At 43.6% G+C, this 27,877-nt stretch overlaps 1 protein-coding gene across 2 annotated transcripts in view; it reads right to left on the bottom strand.

The window, feature by feature from the left end:
- The window catches only part of AGBL4 (AGBL carboxypeptidase 4), a 1,562,854-nt gene that overhangs the window by 465,041 nt on the left and 1,069,936 nt on the right, over positions 1–27,877 (bottom strand). The gene's annotated exons all lie outside the window — the stretch shown is intronic.

Genomic DNA, 27,877 nt, shown 5'->3' with positions numbered 1-27,877 from the left:
GATTTTTTAATGTTTTTTTTTTTTTTTTTGCAAATTTTTCTTAGACCGCAAATATTTTTCACCTTATTTTTTTTTTGTTTTTTTTTGTTTTCTTGTTCCTTTTGTTTGAGTTATTATATATGATGTAAGATGAAGTCTACACATTCCCACAGCGGACGCGGTGACAGCGATCCACGAGACCGTGAGTTTTCCGTCCTGAGGGACGTTCCTGCCGCCGATCGTGTAATGTGAATAATGTCATGCGTCTGTTGGCTACGTTCACAACCGCGGCGACGCATGCGCCATGCACCCCTATATTTAACATGGGGAGCGCATGGACATGCGTTGTGTTGCGTTTTGTGACGCATGCGTTTTTTGGGCGCAAGCGTCAGGGCGCAGAGGACGCTGCTTGTTGCATTTTTTTTTTGCGCTATAAAAATAAACGCATGCGTCACAAAACGCAGCGTTTTGCATGCGTTGTTGCGTGCGTTGTGCGTTGCGTCTCCGACGCATCACACAACAACGCAAATGTGAACGTAGCAACATGCATTGTGTCAGGCGAAGTGTAAACTGTGTCCTGCGGTTTCTGGAATGTGTTGTGATACGGTAACGTAAAGGCCGTGCATGATGTGGGTAGTGTACGGTACAGAATAAGTAGAGGGTAAGACATGGATAAGGACGTAAAATAGTGACTGTCGTTAGATGATGACAATAGGGTAAGGTATAGTATAAGTTTTGTTAGTACAGTGTGTAGTGTAAGGAAGGTCTGCCCAGCAACAGACAGCAGGGTCAGAGGTAAGTGGACTAGCCCATAGGGGGAGGGTTTAGTGATCGGAAAAGGACTGTGCTTCCTAGTTAGAGTTAGTTAGTGAGTTAGACAAGGTCAAGTTCAAGGTGCAGTAGGGCGGACAAAGAAAGTGAGTACGTATTGTTCTAGGAGGTACAAGGCCTACCAAATTTCTTGCAGGAGCTCAAGGCTCATGCAGACAACTGTATTTTCGGCCTAAGTATAATCTGTCAAAACGTCAGACAGCGCTCGAACCCATGCTATTCGATGGGGCTGTGCACATATCTGATTTTTTCCTCAGACAGCATGCACACCTCCGATAATCGGATCATCTCCGTGTCTACACGCCCTCAATGCATTCCAGGCCAATTGGCTCCTGGCTTCAGAGCTTAATTTCTCAGCTCGGTAATGGAGCGCCCCCAGACACAGGGCCACAAGTCACTCGGTACCGGTCCCTTCTCCTTCAGTTCTGGGGTTGTCACGGTGGCTGGACCCGGTCGTGACCCTGCTAAGGGGCGTCCAATGGAGGTAGTGGTACAGTCTGTCAGGGGTTCGTGACGCCACCTGTGGTGTTCGGTCAGGGTGACCGACGCTGCTGTGGGGTCTGCTGGGGTGATGGAATGGCAGCTGGATGGTATACCTTCCCACAGGTGAAGTATGTCCCCAGGGCTTCCCAGTAAGGTGGATGGTGATGGTGTAAGGTACAGTCAATAACGAGGACACAAGGTTGCAGTCTCTTTACCTCTTTACTGAAGGCTTCAGGATCCTCAATCCAGAGTATGTTTAACAGGGTTATCAGAGACCGGCCGGTCCGATGGGCACATTCAGAGTTTCCCTCGCAGATGGAAATCGTTGCCTACCAATAGCGCCTGTGTGTTGTAGTCCTACCCTGCTGAGCATTCGGAATAGTCCTCACAACTGCTGTTCTCTTTCGTTCGTTCTCTACAGCTCTCTCTCTCGTTCTTTGGTTCCAGATGTTACTAGTTTCTAACGTCTCCCAGGTATATTTTGGCTAGGACGCACCCGTATGACGGGAAGGCTTGGAGGTCTTCTGGGACCCTAGAGACGCCCCTCTCCCAATGTTGCCCCCTATGTCTTCGTAGGTGTCGAAGGTAGACAGCCAACCTATAATTAACTGTCCAGCGGAATTTGAAGTAAGGCCTGAAGTCAGTTACTCCTACGGTGATCCGGCCACCGACTACGCGCCTCAGTAAGATGTTGCCTTCCTCTCTCGGCACGACTCCTACTGGCTCTCCTTTGTGCTGATCTCGTTTACACTGTTCCACAATATTCTTCCCTTCTTGTCTCTCTCCTGGATACCGCCGCAAGGTGTGCAGGCGCGGCTCCGTAACGTTCTGTTCTGTCGCTAGGCGCCTGCCAGGTTCCCACGCCTGACAGGGACCCCCCTGTGTCTTCTCCCCGCAACACCCCCTGCCACGGGATGTTGCCTGGTTCCAACCCAGTCAGCTTCTCACTAACTTCCTCCGCAGCCCCTAGTTTTACCAATGTGAGGAGTGGCCCAATAAATAAAGCCTTTTTCTCCCCCTAGTGGCCGGAGTGTGAAGTGTAATGTGTTCTGGTGATACCTGGTCAGGATAACTCTTTAGTGCCATCGGACGTACCGCTACTCGCCTTGGGGCCATACTGCAACGACCAGGTCTCTGAGGCGCTGCACTAACATCTGATTATCCCAAAACTGGTGTATTCAACCTAGAAATGAGCAAATCTCTTGAAATTTAGGCAGTTTCAATCGTTTTCGTCCAAAAGATTTGATAAGGTCAGTATATATTCAGTCTGAATAGAAATTGCCCCGATTTATTAAAAGGGTCAAACAAACTAAAAATTACACTCCCTTTCTTTATTACTAAGCCACCTCATCTCTCCAGGCCTCTGTTTTTCCATCAACCCCATTTGGTGCTGTACCCTTAGAGGGGTTGTCCAGGCTTGTCCACTCTATGAGGCTGCCGTCACACTAGCAGGATTTGGTCAGTATTTTACATCAGTATTTGTAAGCCAAAACCAGGAGTGGGTGATAAATACAGAAGTGGTGCATATGTTTCTATTATACTTTTCCTCTAATTGTTCCACTCCTGGTTTTGGCTTACGAACACTGATGTAAAATACTGACCACATACTGATAGTGTGACGGCAGCCTGAGTCTGCAGACTTTTGAACCTGCACAGTGCGCGCTGTCAGGATTCTCCGATGCCGGGAGCGGGCAGTCATGTGAGTTCAAGTATGAGATTTACATTCTTCTGACCACATTACCATACTGACTAGACATGTCATCGTTCAGTACACTTGCATTGACCGAGGCTGCGCATGTCTAGTCAGCACGTGACCCTATGTATGCAAATTGCATATCTGCAGTCATGTGCCCGCCCGGGTTTTGGCACCAAAAAATGCTGACAGCATATACACTTCGCGCTGTGAGGATTCACATGTCTGCGGTCAAATAGTGTGAGCCCCAAGCCTGGACAAACCCTATAAACTGACCTTACTGCCGAATGTAACCATGGATGAACAGAAGACTGGGGAGCTGGGGTGCGCAGGAACAGAAAAAGAAAGATAAGTATAAGGGTATGTGCACATGTATTCTAGAGGTCTGCAGATTTTTCCGCAGCGGATTTGATAAATCCGCAGGTAAAATGCACTGCGCTTTACCTGTGGATTTACTGCAGAATTACCGCAGATTTTATGCAGATTTTGCGCGGATTCCACCTGTGGTTTTACACCTGTGGATTCCTATAGAGGAGCAGGTGTTAGGCTGGTTTCACATTTGCGTTTTTTGCCGCTGCGTTTTAGCGCAAAAAAAGCATGCGTTTTTTTCCTATACTTAACATTAAAAACGCATGCGTTTTTTTGCATGCGTTTTGCCGTGTTTGACGACGCATGCGTCGTTTCAATGCTTGCGTTTTGTTGCGGAAATGCAACATGTAGTAATTTCTAGAGGCTTTTTTTGCGGCAAAAAAACGTATTGCTGTCTATGTAAACGCATGCGTTTTTAAGCACATGCGTTTGCTTGCGTTTTTAAACGCATGCGTTTCAATACAAAAAAAAACAAGAATACACACTGATAAGCCACCCCCCACCATAAAGGTGATAAAGGGATCCAAACCCTAACCCAAACCCTAGGGATCCTAACCCTAACCCTAGGGATCCTAACCCTAACCCTAGGGATCCTAACCCTTGGGATCCTAACCCTAACCCTAGCTATTTCTGTTTCTAGTGGGTTTTCTAGTTGGTTTTTCATGATTGGCAGCTGTCACACACTTCTCACCAAGCGTTTCAAAAACGCAAACGCAGGAAAAAACGCATGTAAACGCGTCAAAACGCCGCATTTTTTTTACCACATGCAAAAACGCATGCGTCTAAAAAACCGCAGGGTTTGCACGCGTTTACATGCATTTTTTTTCACCACCTGCATTTGCATTTTAAACGCTGCGTTTTTAAACGCAAATGTGAAACCAGCCTTAACCGCTGCGAAATCCGCACAAAGAATTGACATGCTGCGGAATGTAAACCGCTGCGTTTCCGCGCGTTTTGTTCCGCAGTCTGGGCACAGCTGTTTCTGTTTTCCATAGGTTTACATGGTACTGTAAACTTACGGAAAACTGCTGCGGACCCACAGCAAAATCCGCTGCGGATCCACAGCAGAATCCGCAACGTGTGCACATAGCCTTAAAGTAGTTTTTTTTTTAATATTATTTTAACCCCTTTCCAGCCCTCTAAGGTATCCAGAAATGTGGCCACCATTTTGCCGGATTCACGAGAACCACGTCCCGAGTAGATTCTAAGACATGGAAATTTTTGCGGAAATTCATGACGAATTTGATTACTAAAAAATTGATTGTTTCATCATTAACTAGGCCTCATGCAGCCAGACCCCTGGTATCAGTAGCAAAAAAACATCTTGACAGGTTCCCTCTAAGGTGTTAAACTGTGTCCGGCCTTTACTGCGCCTCGGAACGTCGGCGGTGATGGAAAATCTCCAGGTTAGTAAGAGAGGTGAACATTAAGCAACCTGTGAAATCCTTTGTGATTGCGGTGTCTATATTTGGCGGCGCATCCCTCATCCAATTCTCCATGTTTTCTGTACCTAATTTGGTTTCGCTCGCTAACTTCGCCATCGCGCGATCAATACGGCTCACTGCCAAGCGCACAAATCTGAAGACACAACAGGAAATTGATTTGCAGCAGCCATTTACAACTCATAATAATCTGCCTTTCCCTATTAACGTTATAAGGCGTCACATTTTTCTTTTTTTGGATTTTTTTTTTTTTTTTACGATCACAGATCGGCACCTGCAGAACAGTCGTGAAGTTTTAATGTAATACTGAAATAAATGGATTTTATTGTTTTTTTTTTTTTTTTTAAATCCAAAAAGGAAAAATAAAAATAAACAAAAGTGATATTCTTTCTCAGTTATGCGCATAGGTGGGAATTCGGGGATGGTCCACATTCAACCTAAAAACTTCTATAGTGGAGATTCTATCCGGGGTCTTTAAGGTATGGTTACACGTGGCGTTTTTGCAGCTTTTTCGTTGGCAGAGAAAAAAAAAAAAACACCACGTGTGAACATACCCTAAAGATAAAATATCCACTATAGTTTGCTTTGTGAATGTGGACCATCCCTGCATTCCCACCAATGCAAATAACTGATAAACAGAGGGTGAGTATCACATTTATTTTTTATTTTTTTGCCATTTTGGAAAAAGTTTTTTTTTTTTCTGCAACAAAAACAGCAGGAAAAACTGCGTAAAATTTTTGCATTTTTGCTGCTTTTTTTCTACAGCAAAAGCAGCTGAAAAACGATGCGCAAAATAATTACATTTTTGAGTCAATATTTAAGAACCTTACAAAAAGCAGGTTTTGCTGCGCTTTTTATTGTTGTGTATTTGTTGCTTTTTTGCTGCATTTTTGTTGTCTCTTGATCATGCTGATAAAGTTTATTCCCCCCCCCCCAAAAAAAAAAAAAAATCACGATGCAACATCCTTAAGGTTTTTGCACCAAAAACACAGCAAAACCTGACACTTGCCTTTTTTTTTTGCTGTGTTTTTGCACTTAACCATTGTTTTCTATGGGTGAAAAAAGTCTGCAAAAGCGCTGAAAGAAGTGACATGCTGCAGTTCGCAAAAACGCCAGCGGTTTTCCAAAACGGTCAGGAAAAAAAACAACAAAAAAATGTGTGCGCATGAGATTTCTCATACCCTTTGCTGGAACTGTAAAACACAGCTTAAAATATGCAGCAAAAACGCAACTTGTGAACATCCCCTAAAAATGGAAAGTTTTTATCCATAATGTTTCGGGTAGAATCTCTACAGGATGAAATAAAAAAAAGGAAAACATAAAACGAGCAGAGATCAGCAGTTTTGGAAAACTTTGAACATCAAGTCTGGTATGAAGAAAATGTTGGAAATCTATTTTTTATGAGAGTTTTCTTTGGAAGAATTTGTCTTTCAATTCAGCAAATTCCAGGGTGTATGCGCCGGAACAATACAAGTATCCACAAAGGGCCTTTAGTATGTTTTAGCTTTGCATAAATAGTCGTCAAAATGAATAATGTAACTTTTGGTGCAGGAGGATTCCATAGAAAATATTAAGCGTAAGGCGGCATCCTTGGCTTTGCTTTTATGGTTCTGCAAAGTGAATCTTCACCATTTATCAATGCTTTGTTGCTGTTTTTTTTTTTAATAGAGTTCCAAATCCCCTTCTGAGATATTATCTTAAAACGTAACATTTCTTCCGCCTGCAGCCACCACTAGGGGGCGCTCACGAGCTTACTGCATTACTATGGAACGCCATGCAAAAACAGTATGGCGTGAGCTCCGCAGCGTGTACAGTGCAGGATGTCAGGGGGAATGGTAACTGGGTGCACACCGACCATCATCCGCTGGAACTACATGTACCCACTGCACTAAAAAAAAAATTCCTAAAATCTACCATGGTCAAAACTTGACTGATTGGCTGAGGAAATGCAAGGTGCACAGGTGAGAGGAGAGAAAACAGGAGATTCATAAAGCACATTCTTTTGCTGCTTTCTAGTAAGTGTTTCATCTCACGGCAGTGCTGGATTCGCAGTTACACTGCTCTGTACTGCTGTATAACATCATTAGTACCATTGATGCTTCTAAACATGTGCTGCAGAGCGACAGGAGAGCAAGAATCTCTGTGTATGGGAGACATCAAGGCAGCTAGTCTCCACTCACTAGTTCAGAGAGCAGTAAGATTAGAGACAGAAACTGCAGAACAAAAAAACTGCAGGATACAAGTTATGTAGAGACCAAAAATAGTGTTTTTGTACACAAATGATAGGTTATTTGGAAACATTTTACCTAAGAAATATGCTTTCATTCTCCCCACTCATGACCCCATCCCACTTTGCTCTCTGCCGCACTATAAAAAAAACTGCTAACATCTGCTATTCCCAAACATTGACTGATTGGCTGAGGAAGAGGGAGGTGCACAGGTGTGAGGAGAGGCACCAGTGGACTCATAAAGCAAATTATTCTGTTGCTTTCTAGTAAGTGTTTCATCTCACCCCAGTGCTGGATTCACAGTTACACTGCTCTGTACTGCTGTATAATATTATCGGTGCTATTGATGTTTCTAAACATGTGCTGCAGATAGACAGGAGAGCAGGAAACCCTGTATAGGGGAGACATCATAGCAGCTAGTCCCCACTTATTAACTCATTAGAGACAGAAACTTTGCAATTCATGTCTATGCAGAAAAAAGTTCAGTTTTCTATATAGCTATATAGGGGAAACCTGAGCCTAAGACCGACCTCGGAAAGGTGGAAGAATGTTGTGAATTCTGTGGCTGAGTTCACTTCTGTGGTCACAAGTGGTATTGCAGTCTCTGGGCTTCCTCCCTCAGGTGTTTTGGTGAGCTCGTTGGCTGCCTTGCTATTTAGCTCCACCTGAGTCTGTCTTCCTTGCTCCTTGTCAATGTTCCAGTGTTGGATCTGAGCTACTGCATCTTTCCTTGGGCCTGCTGCTCTGCTAGATAAGTGCTTCTAGTTTGTTTTCTGTTTTTTTCTGTCCAGCTTGCTATTGTCTTTTGCTGGAAGCTCTGAGAAGCAGAGGGGTGCACCGCCGTGCTGTTAGTTCGGCACGGTGGGTCTTTTTGCCCCTTTGCGTGGTTTTCGTTTTAGGGTTTTTTGTAGACTGCATAGTTCTCTTTGCTATCCTCGCTCTGTCTAGAATATCGGGCCTCACTTTGCTGAATCTATTTCATTCCTACGTTTGTCTTTTCATCTTGCTAACAGTCATTATATGTGGGGGGCTGCCTATTCCTTTGGGGTATTTCTCTGAGGTAAGTCAGGCTTGTATTTCTATCTTCAGGCTAGTCAGCTCCTCAGGCAGTGCCGAGTTGCATAGGTAGTTGATAGGCGCAATCCACTGCTGCTTATAGTTGTGTGAGGATAGATCAGGTACTGCAGTCTACAGAGATTCCACGTCTCAGAGCTCGTCCTATTGTTTTTGGTTATTGCCAGATCTCTGTATGTGCGCTGATTACTGCACGCTGTGTTGCCTGATTGCCAGCCATAACAGTACAAGGAGCCTCACCAATGATTTCCAATAGAGGGAAAAAAGAAATCCTGACATCATTTTTTTTTCTTAGCTCTGTCTTCAGTCTTTTTTTTCCCCTAGACATTAGAGTGCTTCAGGACACAGCTGTGGACATGGATATTCAGGCTCTGTGCTCCTCAATGGATAATCTCGTTGTAAATGTACAAAAGATTCAAGATACTATTGATCAGAAATCGATGCTAGAACCAAGAATTCCGATTCCTGATTTGTTTTTTGGTGACAGAACTAAGTTCCTGAGCTTCAGAAATAATTGTAAGCTATTTTTGGCCTTGAAACCTCATTCTTCTGGTAATCCTATTCAACAGGTTTTGATTATTATTTCTTTTTTGCGCGGCGACCCACAGGACTGGGCGTTTTCTCTTGCACCAGGAGATTCTGCATTGAGTAATGTTGATGCGTTTTTCCAGGCGCTGGGATTGCTTTACGATGAGCCTAATTCAGTGGATCAAGCTGAGAAAAATCTGCTGGCTTTATGCCAGGGTCAGGATGATGTAGAAGTATATTGTCAGAAATTTAGGAAATGGTCAGTACTCACTCTGTGGAATGAATCTGCACTAGCGGCTTTGTTCAGAAAGGGTCTCTCTGAAGCTCTTAAGGATGTAATGGTGGGATTTCCTATGCCTGCTGGTTTGAATGAGTCTATGTCCTTGGCCATTCAGATCGGTCGTCGCTTGCGCGAGCGTAAATCTGTGTACCATCTGGCGGTATTGTCTGAGAGTAAGCCTGAGCCTATGCAGTGCGACAGGACTATGACTAAAGTAGAACGGCAAGAACACAGACGTCTGAACAGACTGTGTTTCTATTGTGGTGATTCTACTCATGCTATTTCTAATTGTCCTAAACGCACTAGGCGGTTCGATAGCTCTGCCGTTATTGGTACTGTACAGTCCAAATTCCTTTTGTCCATTACCTTAATGTGCTCTTTGTCATCATATTCTGTCATGGCGTTTGTGGATTCAGGCGCTGCCCTGAATCTGATGGATTTGGATTATGCTAAACGTTGTGGATTTTTCTTGGAGCCTTTGCGGTGTCCTATTCCGTTGAGAGGAATTGATGCTACACCTTTGGCCAAGAATAAGCCTCAGTACTGGGCCCAGCTGACCATGTGCATGGCTCCTGCACATCAGGAAGTTATTCGCTTTTTGGTACTGCATAATTTGCATGATGTGGTCGTGTTGGGGTTGCCATGGCTACAAACCCATAATCCAGTATTGGATTGGAACTCTATGTCGGTAACCAGCTGGGGTTGTCAGGGAGTACATGGTGATGTTCCATTTTTGTCTATTTCGTCATCCATTCCTTCTGACATCCCAGAGTTCTTGTCGGACTTTCAGGATGTATTTGAAGAGTCCAAGTCTGATGCCCTACCTCCGCATAGGAATTGTGATTGTGCTATCGATTTGATTCCTGGTAGTAAATTCCCTAAGGGTCGTTTATTTAATTTGTCCGTACCTGAACACACCGCTATGCGCAGTTATGTGAAGGAGTCCCTGGAGAAGGGACATATTCGCCCATCGTCGTCACCATTGGGAGCAGGGTTCTTTTTTGTAGCCAAGAAGGATGGTTCGCTAAGACCGTGTATTGATTACCGCCTTCTTAATAAGATCACTGTTAAGTTTCAGTATCCCTTGCCATTGATTTCTGACTTGTTTGCTCGGATTAAGGGGGCTAGTTGGTTTACTAAGATTGATCTTCGTGGTGCGTATAATCTGGTGAGAATCAGGCAGGGAGATGAATGGAAAACGGCATTTAATACGCCCGAGGGTCATTTTGAGTATCTGGTGATGCCGTTCGGACTTGCCAATGCTCCATCTGTTTTTCAGTCTTTTATGCATGACATTTTCCGTGAGTATCTGGATAAATTCTTGATTGTTTACTTGGATGACATTTTGATCTTCTCAGATGATTGGGAGTCTCATGTGAAGCAAGTCAGAATGGTTTTCCAGGTACTGCGTGCTAATTCCTTGTTCGTGAAGGGATCAAAGTGTCTCTTCGGTGTGCAGAAAGTTTCATTTTTGGGGTTCATCTTTTCCCCTTCTACTATCGAGATGGATCCGGTTAAGGTTCAGGCCATCCAGGATTGGACTCAGCCGACATCTCTAAAAAGTCTGCAGAAATTCCTGGGCTTTGCTAATTTTTATCGTCGCTTCATCTGTAATTTTTCTAGCATTGCCAGACCATTGACCGATTTGACCAAGAAGGGTGCTGATTTGGTTAATTGGTCTTCTGCTGCCGTGGAAGCTTTTCAGGAGTTGAAGCGTCGTTTTTGCTGTGCCCCTGTGTTGTGTCAACCTGATGTTTCTCTTCCGTTCCAGGTCGAGGTTGATGCTTCTGAGATTGGTGCAGGGGCGGTTTTGTCACAGAGAGGTTCTGGTTGCTCAGTGTTCAAACCATGTGCTTTCTTTTCCAGGAAATTTTCTGCTGCTGAGCGTAATTATGATGTGGGCAACCGAGAGTTGCTGGCCATGAAGTGGGCATTCGAGGAGTGGCGTCATTGGCTTGAGGGTGCTAAGCATCGCGTGGTGGTTTTGACTGATCATAAGAACCTTACTTATCTTGAGTCTGCCAAGCGCTTGAATCCTAGACAGGCCCGTTGGTCGTTATTTTTTGCTCGTTTTGATTTTGTGATTTCATACCTTCCGGGCTCTAAAAATGTGAAGGCGGATGCTCTGTCTAGGAGTTTTGTGCCCGACTCTCCGGGGTTATCTGAGCCGGCGAGTATCCTCAAGGAAGGAGTCATTGTGTCTGCCATCTCCCCTGATTTGCGGAGAGTGTTGCAGAAATTTCAGGCTAATAAACCTGATCGTTGTCCGGCCGAGAAACTGTTCGTCCCTGATAGGTGGACTAGTAAAGTTATCTCTGAACTTCATTGTTCGGTGCTGGCCGGTCATCCAGGAATCTTTGGTACCAGGGAGTTGGTTGCTAGATCCTTCTGGTGGCCATCTCTGTCACGGGATGTGCGTGCTTTTGTGCAGTCCTGTGGAATTTGTGCTAGGGCTAAGCCCTGCTGTTCACGTGCCAGTGGGTTGCTTTTGCCCTTGCCGGTCCCGAAGAGGCCTTGGACACATATTTCGATGGATTTCATTTCTGACCTTCCCGTTTCTCAAAAAATGTCGGTCATTTGGGTGGTCTGTGATCGCTTTTCTAAAATGGTCCATCTGGTGCCCTTGGTTAAATTGCCTTCCTCCTCTGATTTGGTGCCTTTGTTCTTCCAGCATGTGGTTCGTTTACATGGCATTCCTGAGAATATTGTTTCTGACAGAGGTTCCCAGTTTGTCTCGAGGTTCTGGCGAGCCTTTTGTGGTAGGATGGGCATTGACCTATCTTTTTCCTCAGCCTTCCATCCTCAGACTAATGGCCAGACCGAACGAACCAATCAGACCTTGGAAACATATCTGAGATGTTTTGTTTCCGCTGACCAGGATGATTTGGTGTCATTTTTGCCGTTGGCTGAGTTCGCCCTTAATAATCGGGCCAGCTCGGCTACCTTGGTCTCTCCATTTTTCTGCAATTCTGGGTTCCATCCTCGTTTCTCTTCAGGACAGGTTGAGTCTTCGGACTGTCCTGGTGTGGATTATGTGGTGGACAGGTTGCAGCAGATCTGGACTCAGGTAGTGGACAATTTGACCTTGTCCCAGGAGAAGGCTCAGCTTTTCGCTAATCGCAGATGCCGTGTGGGACCCCGACTTCGTGTTGGGGATCTGGTTTGGTTATCTTCTCGTCATATTCCTATGAAGGTTTCCTCTCCTAAATTTAAACCTCGTTTTATTGGTCCGTATAGGATTTCTGAGATTCTCAATCCGGTGTCTTTTCGTCTGACCCTCCCAGACTCCTTTTCCATACATAATGTATTCCATAGGTCGTTGTTGAGGAGATACGTGGCACCTATGGTTCCATCTGTGGAGCCTCCTGCCCCTGTTTTGGTGGAGGGGGAATTGGAGTATATTGTGGAGAAGATTTTGGATTCTCGTGTCTCTAGACGGAAACTCCAGTATCTGGTCAAATGGAAGGGTTATGCTCAGGAAGATAATTCCTGGGTTTTTGCCTCTGATGTCCATGCCCCAGATCTTGTTCGTGCCTTTCATGTGGCTCATCCTGGTCGGCCTGGGGGTTCTGGTGAGGGTTCGGTGACCCCTCCTCAAGGGGGGGGTACTGTTGTGAATTCTGTGGCTGAGTTCACTTCTGTGGTCACAAGTGGTATTGCAGTCTCTGGGCTTCCTCCCTCAGGTGTTTTGGTGAGCTCGTTGGCTGCCTTGCTATTTAGCTCCACCTGAGTCTGTCTTCCTTGCTCCTTGTCAATGTTCCAGTGTTGGATCTGAGCTACTGCATCTTTCCTTGGGCCTGCTGCTCTGCTAGATAAGTGCTTCTAGTTTGTTTACTGTTTTTTCTGTCCAGCTTGCTATTAACTTTTGCTGGAAGCTCTGAGAAGCAAAGGGGTGCACCGCCGTGCTGTTAGTTCGGCACGGTGGGTCTTTTTGCCCCTTTGCGTGGTTTTCGTTTTAGGGTTTTTGTAGACTGCATAGTTCTCTTTGCTATCCTCGCTCTGTCTAGAATATCGGGCCTCACTTTGCTGAATCTATTTCATTCCTACGTTTGTCTTTTCATCTTGCTAACAGTCATTATATGTGGGGGGCTGCCTATTCCTTTGGGGTATTTCTCTGAGGTAAGTCAGGCTTGTATTTCTATCTTCAGGCTAGTCAGCTCCTCAGGCAGTGCCGAGTTGCATAGGTAGTTGATAGGCGCAATCCACTGCTGCTTATAGTTGTGTGAGGATAGATCAGGTACTGCAGTCTACAGAGATTCCACGTCTCAGAGCTCGTCCTATTGTTTTTGGTTATTGCCAGATCTCTGTATGTGCGCTGATTACTGCACGCTGTGTTGCCTGATTGCCAGCCATAACAGAAGAATAAAAGACCGGAGCGGAGCATTGACAAACTGCAGAGGTGTCAGAGATCTAAGAACAGGTGAGGAAAGGAAAGTATACTTTTTTTTTTAATAATTTTAATAACGAAGACCATTATGGGTATGCAAGAGGCAAAGAATTCTTTAATGTTGACGGTTCTGACTGTGATGTTCTGAAATCAAGTCCAGCGCGTTTTGAGGCTCCGATCATGTGATTAATATGTGATCACTAACAACCAGAAATGACATTAATTGAGCTTGGAAGACGACAAAAGTTTACTTGTAAAATAAAAAAAAAAGTGAAAAAATAAAAAAGAAGTTCTTCAAATGTAATATTGATTTCCTGCCTACGGCGTGACTTGCATTTTGCTCATTCCTTTTTGTCCCAAAAGTAGCGTTATTATGAGCGCTTGTATTTCATGGCTCGAAGGCATATTGAATTTCCGCGGATTTATATTTTTAATTGATGTAGAAAGTTCCTTTTTGTCGCTAACTCCTGTTCAGAAAGTGGAAATTTATCAGATTTTATTGAAAAAAAAAAAAAAAAAGGAGATCTATAAGATATATTGGCCGGGAATTCTCCGCAAATCCGGTGGCAAGAATAAAGATGGTCTTGGCTGCCTGGTGTAAGTAACATTGTGCTCACGTCTGCTCCTGTTAAAGCAATGTGCATTGCTCAGCCTTCCAGACATAACTAATTATATTCAGGTCTATACGGAACAATTGGGCTTCCATCTATATTCCGCTCGGCCTGGTTTCTGTCCTGATCTGCCTATTACCAGATTGGTGCGCAGTGCCTCCCCGGAGGTCGGGCCGCCGCTCAGCATTCTAATTAGGTTCTGAATATTTGTAAATACCGATTGTCTTTACCTTGGATTCTTCATCCTGGTCACACATCAGGCTGGTGACTGATCCACCGGTCACTGACTACGATTACATCAACCTGCATTATGGTTCAGCTTACAGTATTTCTATACAAAGCGCCAGCACACTATGGACATCAGAAAGTAATCCGTCATGGATTGTGTGGGGTAGGAATGGCAGTCAGCCTCATGCCCTCTCTGATGTGTTACAGTCTTAACTCCACCAGCAATGAAAGGGAATGTGTCCTCAGAATATTACCTATTGTTTAAAGTCATAACCTATGGAAGAAAAATCAGTCATTTTCACACTAGCTACTAGCCTCAATCTCAGTACCATCACGGACAGGATTATAGTGAAATGTAGTAGCTCTATATACAGTAGATAACACAGAATCCTTCACTCACAATAGGTGATGTCACAGCTCACCTCCTCCTCCTGTACAATGGCTGATAACACCTCTATATACAGTAGATAACACAGGACACACCATTCACAATAGATGTCACAGCTCACCTCCTCCTCCTGTACAATGACTGATATCACCTCTATATACAGTAGATAACACAGAATCCTTCACTCACAATAGGTGATGTCACAGCTCACCTCCTCCTCCTAATGTATAATGACTGATAACACCTCTATATACAGTAGATAACACAGGATCCACCATTCACAATAGGTGATATCACAGCTCACCTCCTCCTCCTGTGCAATGACTGATATCACCTCTATATACAGTAGATAACACAGGATCCACCATTCACAATAGGTGATGTCACAGCTCACCTCCTCCTGTACAATGACTGATAACACCTCTATATGCAGCAGATAACACAGGATCCACCATTCACAATAGGTGATATCACAGCTCACCTCCTCCTCCTGTACAATGACTGATATCACCTCTATATACAGTAGATAACACAGGATCCACCATTCACAATAGGTGATGTCACAGCTCACCTCCTCCTGTACAATGACTGATAACACCTCTATATACAGTAGATAACACAGGATACACCATTCACAATAGGTGATGTCACAGCTCTCCTCCTCCTCCTGTACAGTGACTGATAACACCTCTATATACAGTAGATAACACAGGATCCACCATTCACAATAGGTGATGTCACAGCTCACCTCCTCCTCCTGTACAATGACTGATAAGTTAACACCTCTATATACAGTAGATAACACAGGATACACCATTCACAATAGGTGATGTCACAGCTCACCTCCTCCTCTTGTACAATGACTGATAACACCTCTATATACAGTAGATAACACAGGATCCACCATTCACAATAGGTGATGTCACAGCTCACCTCCTCCTCATGTACAATGACTGATAACATCTCTATACAGGGCCGGCGTCAGCACACGGCATACCCGGGCAAGTGTCGGGGCCCTGGCGAGACAGGGGGGCTCATTCAAGGCCGGCGTTAGGGACCAGCAGCTGCCAGTGCCTAGGACCACCGCTCCCCCAGGGGCCCTCAGCTAGCGGCACATCACGGAGCTGACTCGGCAGGGGAGGGGGAGCGGGAGCTGTCTAATTATACTCACCTGCTCCTGGCACGGTCCCTGCAGGTCCCTGGCTCCCCAGCTTCTTCCTGTACTGAGCGGTCACATGGTACCACTCATTACACTAATGAATATGCGGCTCCACCTCCCATAAGGATGGAGCCGCATATTCATTACTGTAATGAGCGGTAACGGTGACCGTTCAATACAGGAAGAAGCTGCCAGCGCCGGGAAGCAGGGACTGCACAGCACCAGGAGCAGGTGAGTATAACAGGGAGGGGAGCGCAGCGCTGCGCGATATTCACCTGCTCCTCGTTCCAGCCGCCGCTCCGTCTGACTCTTCAGCGTCTTCTGCAGTGACGCTCAGGTCAGAGGGCACGGTGACATGATTAGTGCGCGCCCTGTGCCTGAGCGTCAGTGCAGAAGACGCTGAAGAAGATGGAGCGGCGGCTGGAACGAGAAACAGGTGAATACTGAAAGTGCCAGGGGCCTGAGCGACGGAGAGGTGAATATGTGATTTTTTTTTATCGCAGTAACAGCAAATGGGGCAAGTGTCTGTATAGAGCATCTTATGGGGCAATAACGTTTGTGCAGCACTATATGGGGCAAGTGTCTGTATGGGGCCATAACGTTTGTGCAGCACTATATGGGGCAAGTGTCTCTATATAATACATGGCTGTTCTATATACTACGTGGGCCATGTTATATAATATGTGGGCTGTTATATGCTACGTGGGCTGTGCTATATACTAGATGGCTGTTCTATAAACTACGTGGGCCGTGTTATATACTATGTGGCTGTGCTATATACTATATGGGCTGTTATATGCTACGTGGGCTGTGCTATATACTACGTGGCTTTGTTATATGCTACGTGGGCTGTTATATACTACATGGCTGTGTTATTGCTATGTGGCTGTGCTATATACTACGTGGGATGTGTTATATACTACATGGCTGTGCTATATACTACGTGGGCTGTGTTATATACTACATGGCAGTGTTATATGTGATCATGAATCGTGGTATATGTTAAAGGGGGGGCCCACTGAGACTCTTTCACTCGGGGCCCTGAAAATCCTGGAGCCAGCCCTGTCTCTATATATAGTAGATAACACAGGATTCACCATTCACAATGAGTGATGTCACAGCTCACCTCACAAATTAGGTCTCAAAAGGGGCTGAGGGGCTTTGGTTTAGCAAAGTTATTTTGGAGAGATTTGTGCCGTTTCGTCCCACCTTAAAAAAAAAAAAAAAAGAGTCCTGACGATGGAAAAATGAAAAAATATCGCTTTTTAAGAAAGGTAGGAAAAATGCAAAACAGAAAAAAAAATTGCATCGGAGTAAAGGGGTTAACAATGGTGATCATAAAGGAAACCAAAATAAACTCCAAAACTAACTTTACTTTAAAACAATAGAATTTCTGCTTTTTTTTTTCCAAGTTTTCTTTTTATTTCGGAGATTGAACTATTGGCCGAGAGACATGAATGACACGTCGCCCTATGAGTGAGAACACAGTTCTTGAGGAAGGTTTGTGGCTTCTCAATAATTGAAGACGTCTGGCTGATAAAGAGTTCATTTGTATCTACAAGGACACGATGGTCATTATTTGCATGGACGCAGCGTCAAAGTCTCGCCGGCGAGTGTTTATCAAGGTTACATCAGATCAGAGAAAATAATGACAAGACAGGAACATGCAGATGGCTTGCATATTTCCCTCTCGCCTCTTTTCGGACCAGGAAAAGCCTTTTTTTTCTCTCCTTTCTCCAAGGTTTTTTCTATATTAGTTGTGTTTTTATTCATGAATTTCTACTGTTCAGGTGGTTTTGTCGCCTGCAGCTTAAATTCCCTACAAATATCAAAACTGGGCACCTGAGTGAAAAATTTAATACATCCATTTTTATTCTGTTCCACATTCTCTTGAGTCTCCCGGTTGGAATAAATATTCCGCCAGATGATTGCATGGAAACACACCATGCGGACTGCGAATTGCAATGTGCACGGTTCAGTTGGGAGATATTTAAGATTAGTTTTTTTTTTTCCTTCTTCCGTTTAATCAAATTCAAATGTTTGATGGCTTTACGCAAATTTAGGTAGAGAGCGAGAGCGTCTTTATAAGCCCGGTGTGCGGGTTCAGACAGAAATGTGTCCGCGCAGATAGGAAGTCACCGGATAATGAAATACATAGGAGAAAATGACTTCACTGAAACTAGTCATGTATGGAGACATATCGCCAAGACCTTTTAAATTCGGATGGCGATGCGCCGGCGAGGCACAGGTTAACGCGTTCTCGGCTTAGGGAGGATTGCGAGTTAATGTGAAGTTGATGCATGAAAGAACATTTTCGAAAACTACATAGAGTTGCTCATTCCATATATTAGCCGGAGATAGGCTGGATAGATGACACTTCTTTAACACCCAAAGTAACACATTGCTTATCCGGCGCCTGTCAACTATTCACGCCGGGGGATCCCATTTCGATTGCAAACTGTGCGGATCATAGATATCAACTTGTACAGAGCAAATCAATAGTGGTCCCCGATGCAACTAGTGCTATGTTTGCTAGCCTAATTATGGCCATAGGTTGTTTTATTGGCTATACACATTGCCACTTTTGTTTACAGGCTATTACTGGAACTATACCTCATCTCCATGACTATGACTGAGCTGCAGTACCCAACAGAGACACAGAACCCAACACAGACACAGAACCCAACACAGACACAGAACCCAACACAGACACAGAACCCAACACAGACATAGAACCCAACACAGACACAGAACCCAACACAGACACAGAGCCCAACACAGACACAGAACCCAACACAGACACAGTACCCAACACAGACACAGAACCCAACACAGACACAGTACCCAATACAGACACAGAACCCAACACAGACACAGAACCCAACACAGACACAGAACCCAACACAGACACAGAACCCAACACAGACACAGAACCCAACACAGACACAGTACCCAACACAGACACAGAACCCAACACAGACACAGAACCCAACACAGACACAGAACCTAACACAGACACAGAACCCAACACAGACACAGAACCCAACACAGACACAGAACCCAACACAGACACAGAACCTAACACAGACACAGAACCCAACACAGACACAGTACCCAACACAGACACAGAACCCAACACAGACACAGAACCCAACACAGACACAGAACCCAACACAGACACAGTACCCAAAACAGACACAGTACCCAACACAGACACAGTTGTTTGGATGGCTCTGCACCCGGGTAAATATACAATAAAGTCCCCGAAAATCCACTTAAAGTTAACAAAAGAGTTAAATGGCCCTGTTTTTTGCTTTTTTTAGACAACTTAATCCCATTTGATAGACAGTTTGATAAATAGAAAATCTGTTACAACACTGGAAAAAATGATGTTGTCTTGCCAATGAAAAATCATCCCAAAGTTTCGCCTGTCATACCTGATGCCCACTGCCTTTAGTCACGTGTAATCAATCTCCAGCAGCAGAGATGTCGCGGTATTAAGGGACAGGATTATTTCTAAGGGCACAGTCAGACGGATGGATAAATCGAAGCAAGATTGGAACGCAGTGCACGGACTGGTCGGCGGCTCTTCCAACCCGAGCGTGACAGCTGCATAGAAATACATGAAGTTATCATGCTCAGGTCAGGAGAGCTGCCGGCCAGTCCTTGTAGTCCGAGTCTGACTGCGCCATAACAGAGAGGCAGGCTTTCATTTTGCAAAATAGAGAGTTATATTCACAAGCAGCATTTTTGCAGCGTTTTTTTTTGTAGCCAATACCTTGTCTCTTAGCAGTAAATATGCTACATTTAGAACTCAGATGTTCCTGCGTTTTTGGACGGTGGCAGGAGCAATGCATTCTAGGAAGTGAGGGAAATGCTGGCCAAATGCTGATGACTGATGAGGAAGTATTGCCAAACTTAGAAAGAGTGACTGCAATATACACTCCCTGACACTTTTGTCTTGCCAAAATCTGACCATTCTGGGTCCATTAACTGATCAATATTTCTGCATTGATGCCAATTTATTTTCTTAACCTAAACCACACTTCGGAGGGCTTCAGCTTTCAAAATAATAATTTATACAACAAATGGATGAATTTAACGTCAGGTTATAAGCTTTTACATAACATGGATAAGCGACATAACTTCTGTCAGGGAGTGTACAGAGTATGAGAATTGGCACAGTTTCTGGGCAACAAAAACAGTTTTAACTTTTTTGGGGGGATGATGGCAGCATGACCATGCTTTATCGACAAGTTTTGTGTGAAGGAAAAATGCATTAATCATATTTGCCAACACTTTCAGAACTTTCGAGAGGCTTCTGAAGTAAGAGACAAGTCATTAAATTTCCCACCCCTACTGAACCAGCCTGGACCCTTCAGATATTCTAAGAGGTTTCTTCATCTAAGGAGGAGGAAAACAGGGCGTAAGGAGGGGAGGAGAGGACCATGGAGAGGCAGGGAGTGAATGGAAAGGGTGTTTGTCTTCCTAAACATGTAAATGGTCTCTTCAGCTCGCATATTTCCCAGTGGAACATTGTGGCTTAAAAGTCTCCTCACCTTGGCATGTCACTCTCTGCAAGGAGAAAAGTTACCCCTTGGATTCCAAACGTGTGTGACTGTATGGCCGGGGTCCCACTTGCGAGTGCAATGCAAGAAACTCGAGTGTCTCGTATCAATACCCGGCACTGCCGCCGGCACTCGGGACCGGAGCATGCAGCTTCATGTATTTCTATGCAGCTGAACGCTCCAGTCCCGAGTGCCAGCGGCAGTGCCGGGTATTGATGCGAGAGACTCGTGCGAGTTTCTTGCATTGCACTCGCAAGTGTGACCCTGTAAAAGTGGAATTACTCTTTAATTAAGGGTTGCCATATTTTCGGATATCTAAAGCGGCCGATTGCTGCTCTTCCCAACCGCACTTCCTCAGGTGGCAGTCTTCTTGACTTGATTAACAGCGAGTCAATTAGGAAATGCTTAAAATATCTTCCTTGATTCCTTCAAAGCACTGGTAGAATTAAACCGAGCCCGGTTTCCACATCTGACCTCCACAAAACATCAAAACCATTAGCTTCTAGTGTTCAATTTGTAAGCAATTACTTATTCCGTTAGCAATTGGGATTAACTCCAAAAGAACATAGTAAAATTTGATGGCAGACTGAGCCCACACCTCACTGATTCCTACATGTTCGGTTCTAAGGAGCACCTGCGTGCGCTGTTTAATCTTATTTAAGGGATCAATATTCGCCTATTCTTTTTTTTTTTTTAACATTCAAAGGGATAAAAGGTTCTTTGCGCCCTCGGGCTGTCATTCCGAGAATTAAAAGATCCTTAGTTAAATGGTTCTATTTATTCCAAAATGGAAAATGCCATTTCTTCTCCGGAATATTAAGTTGCAAAATAATTAAGTTTCACGGGAGAAAAATGGTAACGTAAAGATTATAACCTATTTAGTAGATATTGGAGCTTTTCAGGGTACGTCCTTGTATGGAGCAATGTGTTTCCAAAAAACAATCTAAAGTATCAATGTCACAAAAAGCCTTGACTTCTTCTGGAAAACTTTTTCCGTATTTTTCGGACTATAAGACTCACCGGACCATAAGACGCACCCCAAATTTTGGGGTGGAAAATGGCAAAAAAATATTTTTATAAGATGGGGGTCTGTCTTATCGTCCGAATTTAAGGTACCGTAAGTCCAATCCCACGTTCATTAGACACTTAATTTTCGTACATAGGAACTTGGAATTAGAATAAAGTTACAAGTGATTTCATCAGTAGATCCCATCCACCATAATAGAGATAGACCATGGATGTTAGGACATCAGACTGGTTATTTCTTAGGATATTGGACATCCTTAATTGCCAGAAAACGTTTCTGACTTTAATACCTTCCCTTCACCTCCAATTTTCATTTTTGCTCTTTTTTATTTCCTCCCCCTCTTTTTACAGGAGCCATAACTTTTTTTTTATTTTTTCATCCACATATCCATATGAGGTCTCGTTTTCTAGTTATAGTTTTGAATGTCACACAATTTATATTACCATTCGATGTACTGAAAAATGGGAAAAAAAATTCCAAGTGTGATGAAGTTTTGAAAAAAAAGTGCAATTTCTCCATTTTTGTTTGTGTTTTGTTTTTATGGAATACAATGTGTTGGAAAAGTTACTCTGAATTGTGATTATCCTTGTCAGAATGATTACGGTAATACAAAATTTGTATAGAGTTGTTTTTTATTTAAGTTGGGAAAAAAATCCCAATCCCCGACTTTTCGAAATAATCGGCCGATTTCACCCAACCCGACTTTTGACAAAGTTGGGTTTCGCGAAACCCAACTCGATCCTAAAAAAGTAAAAGTCGCCCAACTCTAGTGTCCAGAAATACATGTGACACCTCACGGTGAACCTCTGTGTGCTGTATAAAGTTATTACGCTGTTTCTCTGATAGTTACATTGATAACCAGGTTAACAAGTGTCTGGGAGAGGAGCGAGGAGCCCGGCTGTCGCCTATAGCACACACCACACTCCTTGTTTTATTCATGAAATCCTCACTTTTTTTTCTTATCCGCATTTGTGTGAGTGGAAACCTATTCGATTATTGTCATTAGAGCAGGAAACACATTGAAGAGAAGGACAAGGTTAGGTGATATGAATCTAACCACTTGACTTGTTTTTACTCCATCTCACTTAAATCCTCCTTTTACATTTTTATTTACTTTTCAAGGTCTGGAAGGTTTTCCACGGCAGACAGAATACCCAAACTACTATTTTTACGTACGGTGAACGACTCTGTAATAGAAATTTGCAATCATCCTTGAAAAATCTAATGTCATCGTCATTTTTTGTATTTAAAAAAAAAAAAAAAATTATGAAAATGGATATTTCAGAGTAACAAGAAAACGTTGAAACAGATATCCAGAGGTTGCAATTTAGAGGCGGCATGGGAGAACTAATGGGGGGAATAACAGAACTAAGAGGGGGAATAACAGGACTAAAAGGGGGAATGACAAGTTTAAGAAAGGGGAATGACATGACTAAGAGGGAGTATGATATAACTAAAAGGGGAATGACATGACTAATGGGGAATGACATGTCTAAGAGGGAGAATGATATAACTAAAAGGGAATGACTTGGCTAAGAGGGAGAATGACATGACTAAACGGGGAATGACATGACTAAGAGGGAGAATGATATAACTAAAAGGGAATGACATGGCTAAGAGGGAGAATGACATGACTAAACGGGGAATGACATGACTAAGAGGGAGTATGATATAACTAAAAGGGGAATGACATGACTAATGGGGAATGACATGTCTAAGAGGGAGAATGATATAACTAAAAGGGAATGACTTGGCTAAGAGGGAGAATGACATGACTAAAAGGGGAATGACATGACTAAAAATGGAATGACATGACTAAGAAGGGGAATGCCATGCCTAAGAGGGAGAATGGCATGACTAAGAGGGGAAAGATATAACTAAGAGGAAGAATGACATGACTAAAAGGGGAAATGACACGACTAAAAGGGGAAATTACATAACAAAGAGTGGGAATGACGTGACAAAGAGGGTGAATGACAGAAATAAGAGGGGGAAGACATTACTAAAAGGGGGAATGAAGGGAATAAGAGGAGGGATGACATGACAAAGCCCCTCTTTGACTGACAGGAATAAGAGGGGGAATGACATTATTAAAAGGGGGAATGACAGGAATAAGAGGGGGAATGACATTACTAAAAGGCGGAATGACATGAATAAGAAGGGGAATGACATGACAGAAAGGGGGATTGACAGGAATAAGATGAGGATTGACATGACAAAGAGAGGGGGATTGACAGGAATAAGATGAGGATTGACATGACAAAGAGAGGGGGATTGACAGGAATAAGAGGGGGATGAGATGGTAAAAGGTGGAATTACATAACTAAGAGGGGGATGATTTTACTGAGTGGTAATGACATGCCAAAAAGGGGGAACAAAATGACTGAAAGAGAAAACAACATAACTAAGAGTGACAGGACTAAGAGTGGGGTTGACAGGGCTAAGACGGGGGATGACAATGCCGGTCTTGATGAATTGGGCCCGAGGCGTTTATTTGCATAGTGAGGTACCTCTGTCTAATAGTTTTAGAACATGTGCACATGGAGATTTTAGGTGAGTCTCTTGTAGCTGGCCCGCTCCAACAACCTCCTGAAAAATTGCTCAAAATATGCTTAAAAGATTCTTAATATTCATCTCAATTGTAAAGCTCTTCCTTGTCATATGTTCAGTCCTTTGAGCCTTATTGCTTCCACTTCTGTTCCAAAGAAGTCTAGTGGGGAAAAAAAGTGCAAGTCATCTCTTTGAAGTGACGCCTGTTGGAAAACTCTCCAAACTAGACATTGTCCAACCAGAAGGCTGCAAAAACTGTTTTATGAAAAAAAAACTGCAAAAGCGCTAGAAAAACTCTTCAAAATCACAAAGGAAGCTAAAACTCCTAAAAAAAAATCAACAAAGAAGGAACATTTACTGTAGCTGATTCCACTAGAAAACTCCAAAAATATAGGACTGCACATAATCTTACTTCATAAGGTAAATACAAATCCTAAAGAGAGACCCAATTAGATTGCCGATCTCTTAGAAATGGATAGACCGCAATGTCAGGAGATCTGGTTACAATTGTAAAATGCTTAGTTTTCAGACTTTTTGAATTCTCCAAGAATATTATAAGCGTTATGCCAATAAATGACTTGGAGTCTTTCTGCAGCCAAGAAGCATCACAGTTATATTTGCCGGACGACACAAAAGCCGACATCCAGGACCCTCTGTTGTTGTACGTGGTTAAGTTGTTACAAAATATGATAGAGATCTCCCTTTCACCTTAATGGAGAGTAACACAATCAATAGGAAGCTGTACGAATTCAGTTCTGCTCCACCAGATGTAATTGAAAAGTAACCCAAGCAGAAATTTAAAGTGGTTTGAGGTGCATCTCGACTTTCTTTTGGTGCTTTTGATTTGGAAGAGGATTAAGTCTTAGAGGTTCAAGTAGGTATGATCGGAGATACAAGCTCATTTTGATCACGTGCGGCCAAATGAAAGACTGCGAAAGGCAGCCAGGAAATGTAAAGCTATTTACCGATTATCCAACTCAATAATATAGGAAGCTGGACATTACTTCACTCACGGGGTTAAGATGAGCGTTACTGTTTTCAAATATATCAAGTACTAGATAAACTTAGGTTTCGGGGGCTCAAATTGCCAAAAGGGGTCAAATTAAAGGGTAATTTCATGGAATAGAGGACATTTACCATAGTGTAACCAGTGCTTTTCATTCATGCAAATTTGTGTTACGATGTCAAAGCCGTTTCCATGGCTCAGCACTAAAAAATGCTTGGAAAGACCCAGTGGGTCCTACTCCTAATGCCTACGGATGGAGGGGTAAATGTAATGTAAATCATTTATAGAAAGCTGCAATGGATCCCAAAGAATAAATATAGAGTGGGATATCTCTTTATATTCTCCATTTGTTCGCTAGTAATGATGGTACAAATCAGTTCACACAACCCAGTCCATCAGCCACCACAGTAATCTGGATGTGAGCTGTGAGAGCTGCCTCTTATCCGATGGCTCCCGCGGCTCCTCATTGGATTATTTTGCCTGGTGCTGGTGCTACATCATCATTATGGTTGAAGACACAAAAGAGAATAGTAAAACCAAAAACACTCAGTTTGAAAAAAATGTTGCAGTAATCCGCAAGTGCTAGTAAAAGATGTAAAAAACAGGGTATTTGGTTGATACGTTTTTTGCAAAAAATGTATACTAAGCTGCTCTACCAATCTTCACGGTATACCCTTATCAGAGCAGTCCTAACTAATGTATGCAATCCCTATCTGATGTATTTAAAAACCTGATCATCTGTATATAACCTGTGTGAACAGGGTTCAGAGAGGAAAAATCCATGTGTGCATACAGGGTAGAACAGCTTTTGTGCAGATAGCCCAAGAGGAGTGGTGGAACTCCCCAGTCTTGTAGACACAAGAGAACAATTATGGAAACAGGAACACATGGGCTACTTGCACAGTGAACAAGTCTGTATGATCATGTTCACACACCACCAAGAAACCTGAAGACACAAAAGAGAATAGTAAAACCAAAAACACTCAGTTTGAAAAAATGTTGCAGTAATCCGCAAGTGCTAGTAAAAGATGTAAAAAACAGGGTATTTGGTTGATACGTTTTTTGCAAAAAATGTATACTAAGCTGCTCTACCAATCTTCACGGTATACCCTTATCAGAGCAGTCCTAACTAATGTATGCAATCCCTATCTGATGTATTTAACCCCTCTGTGACCTTAGACGTACTATCCCGTCGAGGTGCCCTGGGCTTATCTGACCCTGGACGGGATAGTACGTCATAGCCGATCGGCCGCGCTCACGGGGGGAGCGCGGCCGATCGCGGCCGGGTGTCAGCTGCTTATCGCAGCTGACATCCGGCACTATGTGCCAGGAGCGGTCACGGACCGCCCCCGGCACATTAACCCCTGGCACACCGCGATCAAAGATGATCGCGATGTGCCGGCGGTGCAGGGAAGCACCGCGCAGGGAGGGGGCTCCCTGCGGGCTTCCCTGAGACCCCCGGAGCAACGCGATGTGATCGCGTTGCTGCGAGGGTCTCACCTCCCTCCCTGCTCCCTCCAGCCCCGGATCCAAGATGGCCGCGGATCCGGGTCCTGCAGGGAGGGAGGTGGCTTCACAGAGCCTGCTCAGAGCAGACACTGTGAAGCCTACAGCGCTGCTAGTCAGATCAGTGATCTGACAGAGTGCTGTGCAAACTGTCAGCTCACTGATCTGTGATGTCCCCCCCTGGGACAAAGTAAAAAAGTAAAAAAAAAAATTTCCAAATGTGTAAAAAAAATAAAAAAAAATATTCCAAAATAATGAAAAAAAAAAAAATATTATTCCCATAAATACATTTCTTCATCTAAATTAAAAAAAAACCAATAAAAGTACACATATTTAGTATCGCCGCGTCCGTAACGACCCGACCTATAAAACTGTCCCACTAGTTAACCCCTTCAGTAAACACCGTAAGAAAAAAAAAAAAAAAACGAGGCAAAAAACAACGCTTTATTATCATACCGCCGAACAAAAAGTGGAATAACACGCGATCAAAAGGACAGATATAAATAACCATGGTACCGCTGAAAGCGTCATATTGTCCCGCAAAAAAAGAGCCGCCATACAGCATCATCAGCAAAAAAATAAAAAAGTTATAGTCCTGAGAATAAAGCGATGCAAAAATAATTATTTTTTCTGTAAAATAGTTTTTATCGTATAAAAGCGCCAAACCATTAAAAAAATGATATAAATGAGGTATCGCTGTAATCGTACTGACCCGAAGAATAAAACTGATTTATCAATTTTACCAAACGCGGAACGGTATAAACGCCTCCCCCAATTGAAATTCATGAATAGCTGGCTTTTGGTCATTCTTCCTCACAAAAATCGGAATAAAAAGCGATCAAAAAATGTCACGTGCCCAAAAATGTTTTCAATAAAAACGTCAACTCGTCCCGCAAGAAACAAGACCTCACATGACTCTGTGGACCAAAATATGGAAAAATTATAGCTCTCAAAATGTGGTATTGCAAAAAATATTTTTTGCAATAAAAAGGGTCTTTCAGTGTGTGACGGCTGCCAATCATAAAAATCCGCTAAAAAACTCGCTATAAAAGTAAATCAAACCCCCCTTCATCACCCCCTTAGTTAGGGAAAAATAAAAAAAAATGTATTTATTTCCATTTTCCCATTAGGGCTAGGGTTAGGGCTAGGGTTAGGGCTAGGGTTAGGGCTAGGGTTAGGGCTAGGGTTAGGGCTAGGGCTAGGGTTAGGGCTAGGGTTAGGGCTAGGGTTAGGGCTAGGGTTAGGGCTAGGGCTAGGGTTAGGGCTAGGGTTAGGGCTAGGGTTAGGGCTAGGGTTAGGGCTAGGGTTAGGGCTAGGTTAGGGTTGGGGCTACAGTTAGGTTTGGGGCTAAAGTTAGGGTTAGGGTTTAGATTACATTTACAGTTGGGAATAGGGTTGGGATTAGGGTTAGGGGTGTGTCAGGGTTAGAGGTGTGGTTAGGGTTACCGTTGGAATTAGGGTTAGGGGTGTGTTTAGATTAGGGTTTCAGTTATAATTGGGGGGTTTCCACTGTTTCGGCACATCAGGGGCTCTCCAAACA

Source organism: Ranitomeya imitator, chromosome 8, assembly GCF_032444005.1.
Source record: "Ranitomeya imitator isolate aRanImi1 chromosome 8, aRanImi1.pri, whole genome shotgun sequence".
NCBI lineage: Eukaryota > Metazoa > Chordata > Amphibia > Anura > Dendrobatidae > Ranitomeya > Ranitomeya imitator.
The sequence above is the reverse complement of the archived record's forward strand: the minus strand, read 5'-3'. Positions and strand labels throughout refer to the sequence as shown.